The sequence below is a fragment of the Phocoena sinus genome, chromosome 16, assembly GCF_008692025.1.
Source record: "Phocoena sinus isolate mPhoSin1 chromosome 16, mPhoSin1.pri, whole genome shotgun sequence".
Taxonomy (NCBI): domain Eukaryota; kingdom Metazoa; phylum Chordata; class Mammalia; order Artiodactyla; family Phocoenidae; genus Phocoena; species Phocoena sinus.
The window spans coordinates 80,464,097-80,469,620 of record NC_045778.1 but is presented as its reverse complement, the minus strand read 5'-3'; positions in this window follow the sequence as shown (position 1 = coordinate 80,469,620).

The following is a 5,524-nucleotide window of genomic DNA, read 5'->3' as shown; positions in this document are numbered from 1 at the left end:
CTGGCTAAGTCCCACCCACACCTGGGAGGGCAACCTGCTTTACTGAGTCTGCAAATTCAAATGCTAATCTCATCCAGGAACTCGGACACACTTAGAATAATGTTTAACCAAATATCAAGTCACCCCATGGGCCAGTCAAGTTGACACATAAAATTGACCGTCTTGTACACTTTCTCTGATTTCTTATTTCCTTCTCTTCTCTTCACTGCCTGACACCATACCTGTGGGCAACAGGACATCACAGGTCACAGGGCACCTTCTCTGCTGTCAGGCAGACCTGCCCTTTACCGGATATTTCACCTTGATCCTCTAAGAGAAAACCACTGGATCTCCGAGCTTCAGTTTCCTTGTCTGTCCATGGAGAAAAGAGCATCCCAGGGCCCTCTCCCAGGGCTGGGGCTGTGGAGAGTATAAATGGGATGGAGTATGGAAAGCACTTCAAGCAAAGCCCCCAACTTGGTAAGTGGGAGTTTGGGTATCACTGCAGAGGAGACAGTTTGCGACCACACCGAGTCCCGCTTAGCAAAGATCTCTTTAGGTTTGATTTTTTTTTTTTTTTTTTTGCAAGTTTTCTCCATCTAGGGTGTTAGCCTCGATGGGCAGGGGTCAGCCAAGAAGGTGTCAGCCAAAGGCCCGGGTTTAGCCTCAACACCACACCATGGAGGGCAGAGGTCAGGGCAGAAGGCCCAGCAGCTGGGCAATGACTGCAGGGCCTGGTCTGGGTCCCACAGAGAGGGGTGCCTGCACCTGCATGGCTGGACTCACCACGGTTTGTGCTCCAGGAGAGAGGGCTTGCCGGCCATCTCACTTTTTGTAGGTCGAGCAGGGGAATGGATTTGTTAGCTGGGAAGAAACAATCTGAGCTGGATTGTCAGCTGCTCGGAAAGTTGCATATCCCAGCCTGGGGGAGTTGAGGGGGGCTCAGCACTCATGAAGTGGAGGAGGGCTGACGACAGTCATCCCAGGCAGCTCCGGGGCAGCGGTCCAGCACCCAGAAGACAATCATCCCTCCACAGAAGAGAATTAAAGCCACAGCCTTCCATCAACAGAGAAACCTGCCTCTACACTTAGCATGTGAGTCTACGTTAGCAGAAAGAAACACATATGGAGGGAAGGGGCAGAGCAGAGCCTCCTGGTGTTTCCTTTCTGCTGTTATTGTCTGAGGGCCAGAAGGAGATGAGAATATTGAGTGTAGACATGGGACTTTGATGTCAAACTGCTATATTCTGGGTCTTACTATAGGAGAGAAATGAAATTCAATTGTTTTTAGATTTTCCTTCCCTAAATTGTTGCTCCTTCTGTGACGGCTCAAAAATGAATGAGGCTGAGTGTTTGGAGTGGAAATTTTGTAGCAGCCATCCTTGTTTGTTTGTTCATGTTTCTGCATTAGAAATCAATCACCACCAGAAGGAAAATGAGAAGAGCATCTCAAAATTTCAAGTGTGTGAGCTGAAAGCTTAATTCCTGTGTTTGTTTGCTCGAGGTTTCTACCCACAGATTTACACGCTCATGCATCCCTCTCTCAAAATTTGGGATGTTTCTATGGGAATCTCAGTAAATCTTTGAGAACAAAATGTTCCACATGTGTACGTGAAAGAGAATCCAGTGAAATAGAATTTCACCTTTAAGGTGCTTTTTAATTGATGGGACAGGAATCTGACTCTCAGTCATGTTCTTTCAGCACCTTGGAGAGTGACAGCTCTCCCTTCCCGTGTACTTGCCCAATCAAGGGTTCTCGCTCAGTTTAATTACTTCCCAGGGCAGAACTATGAAACAGGCTAGGAAGAAAAGCAATACGAGTTCCTGGGTGTCAACCGTAGAATTAATTACTGCTACTATTATTGAGACCTACTATGTATGCACTTTATTTCTCATTCTTACAAATCAATGAAAGCTGAAAGATATATTTGATAATGTCATTTCTCTGCTCAAAACTCTCCAGTGCCATCCCATGTCATTCAGAGGAAAAGCAAAATTTCTGACAAGACCATACAGAAGCCCCCTACCTGTCTGGTCCTGAAACGGAGCAGGACCCTATGGTCCTGGCCCCCATGTCCTCAGCCTGCCTTTTGTCTGTGGAAAAACTTTAGCTGAAGAATAAGTTTAATCAGAGAAGTGAGAAAATGCAGAAGCAAAGAAAAGCAGTCCAACAAGACCAAATAATAATACTTCCGTCATTAAGCAAAGTCAAGGACTTTTAGTTCCTCCTCAAGGTTTGCAGATCATATTCTGAGCCGTATCCTGCGAGCTGTCTTGTAGATACTGAAACCCTCACCAGGTGGAAGAAGTTACTACATTATGACCAGAATGTAGCCATGACATAAGCTGCCACAGTTCCGAGAACTGGCCTCAAGGCAACAGGAACAAACCAGTCCAGGAACTGAAGATTACCTGTATTTAAAACAATCAAGATGGCGCTGGTCAGGCCACCACAAGACCAATTTCAAGATGACTGTCTGACCTGAGTGTGCTGTTTCTGCACGCAGCCCCCTCCCTCTGTCTGTAGAAGCTCTTGCCCCCTGACTGTTGGGGGCTGGCGGGGAGATGGCCTTTGGGCAGGAGTCTGCCCTCCAGCCTCCCCTGGTTGCCAGCCTCCAAAATAAAGCAAACTTTCCTTTCCACCAATTGGCTTTTGAGCAGCGAGCAGCCGGAGCCCACTTTCGGTTACAACACCATGTCCTCCCACCCTCTCCCTGTTCACTCCATTCCTGGAATTTGGGGGCTTTTACCAATCATTCTCAACAACGCCTTCTCTTATGACGGTAGCTGAAATTATGCCTCCACTCCTAGACCCTCCGCCCTCCCTCTCCCCCTTCACTGCTGGTTCTCCTTATCACTTACCCCTTATCACCATCTAACATGTATAATCTTCTTTTCTCCAACCCCCCTCCCACTCCACTGAAAGATCAATGAGAGCAGGAATTTGGTCTGTTTTCTTAACTACTGTACTGTATTCCCACTGCCTAGAACACTGTCCCTGGAATACAGCAGGTGTTCAATAAATATTTGTCAAGTGAATGAATTGGCAAATGAATGGGCAATCCTGTAAGGTAAGTAAGTATTAGTCCCATTTCATAGGTGATGAAACTTGGGCTCAAAAAATTCTAGAAGCTTGAGCAAGGTCATGCAGCTGTGTAGACACTGGCCCTGGGATCCAAGCACGGTGTGTGTGGCCAGGGGGTCTTTGGCATCCTGCCTCCCCAGGTCCTGCTTTGTGGTCTCTTTCTCCACACGGCATTCTTTCCCCCAGGCGCTCATGGCCCTCAGGGCTTTTTACCTTCCTCTCCAATTATACCTGTCCAGGTAAGAAAGGAAACTTAAGTGAGTGAATGTAGAGTTGATCAGAATGAACACACAAAGCTACTCCTCCCTGGGATGCTCGCGTTCTGAGGGCTTCTAACCCCAAGCCTGAGGCAACTGGCTCTAAAGGTGAAATTCAGGCCTCCACTAGTATCCCCTGGTGACAAAGGGGCGTCACCAGAGTCGCTAACCTCTGGTGACCCTCTCATCACCATGCCCTCTGACCCCAGGCCGTTCTTCCGGCAGCCTTGGGAGTAGACAGCCTTGCTCAGGACCCTGCAGAGACTGGTGCCAATGACTGAATATGACCCACTGGCCACTCAGGTGCTACACTGTCTTAGGGTTCACTTTCTCCAAAGGTTTCCACGGTCATCCTTCGGTCACCTCTCTAATGACACTGTCTAAACACGACTTGGAAGTCCTCTTTATCTTAAACACTTTATTCCTAAAACCTTATAAAGAGGTACAATTTTTCCTCAGAAAGCAAATTTCCCTGCCCGCTAGTTTTTCTCTGCTACAAGTTTTAGAATGCAAACACTTTCTCATAGGCCATTTCCCCCCTGAGGTTAGAATGAGAGTTCAGATCCAGAAATGGGAAGATAATTTTTCCAATTACGTTTCTGATGTTTTATTATTCCAACCAATCCATATAGATGCAAATAGAAAATTAAGAAGATTCCTCTGCAGTAAGAACCTTCTCTCTTCCCTACGCAAGATGCCTGATGGACACCATGCTTGCCGTGAGCTTATTAATACAGCAACTGGTTTTCAGCTTTGCAGGAGTAAATAATGTCTAGTGGGCTATCTAATTAGCTGCCCCATCAACAATGCTAGGCAGATTAAAAAAAATTTTATCCTGACAATTTCCCTCTGAAAGATTTTCCACAGTTTCTTGGGGGATATCTACATCTCACCCGTTAAGCCTCCTGGTGCCGCAGAGCCTGTCCACAGGCAGGGCGTAGATGGATCCCTTCCCGCCATTTCCAGATGCTCCGAGGGAAGTCCAGGCTTGCAGTGGAGGGTAAGGAGAGTGGAGCTGCCAGTGGCCAGTTGGTTAGATTTCTAAAGGTACCCTAATAGGAACAAAGGCCAGGACTGCAGGGACAGAAAGCAGAAGGACGTAAAAGGTCCCGAGTCCTAAAATGCATTAGGACTTTTCCACCTCATCTGTGTCTACACCGATAGAGTGAAATGGAAAACATAATAATTTTATTGGCTAGAATGCCCTTAGTGTGTTGCAGAACTAAACACGCACATACACATTATGAAGATTATGCTTTTGAAATAATAACACATCAATCAATGTTGCATTATCGTTTTAAAAAAAAAGTAACGTCAGGGGATTTCCCTGGTGGCCTAGTGATAAGGATTCCGGGCTTTCACTGCTGTGGCCCGGGTTCAATCCCTGGTTGACCTGCGGCTAAAAAAAAAAATGTAATATCAGGAGTTTCAGTGGAAGGGGTTTGAGGTCTTTCCTGAAGGGGGAGGGAGTGGGGTTTGAATCAGCACAGTTTTGGGGAGCTGACTCACAAAGGACTCCCTCCACCCCCATACCACTCCTGGGCTACCAGCCATCTCTCTGCTGTCTTTATTGTTACTGGTGATATATCTGTGTTTTAAGATTTAAAAAGAAGACAAATTCCCGAGACAAAACAATAATCCATGTCTAAGTATGTCTGGTGGAAAAGGGTAGCAAGAGTTACATCCAGAGGTCCCTGGTCATGTTTGTTTCTGGTATCAATCGATTGAGGAAATTACACTCGTGTCGTGAATCTTAGCTTTGGTTAACTTCACAAGACTCTCTTAGAAGCTGAAATAACACATCCCCAAAGCATTGGCCTTGCTAAAGTCATTCCAGAAAACCATATTTAAAAGAAAAAAATTCAGTATTATGATATGATAGGCAGGGGAAAAACTCATACCACTGTCATCACAGTAAAAATTCTCATACTTTCTGGCCAATTTAAGATCAAACAAATGTGTCCACGCCTATTCCGGAAAGTTACTAACTGATCACATAAATATTTTATTCTCTCACAGTGGAAGTTTGACACGGGTTTACTTTTTTTTAAACTTAATTTATTTCGTACCAGCTAGGAGAGGGAAGATATTTGAGAACTGAGAGCATAGCAATACTAAATGATAAAGATATAAGTGACTTTTAATACATTAGCCACACTATACAAAGTCTGAGATTAATTCCCAGAGTCCTTTGCACACTTAG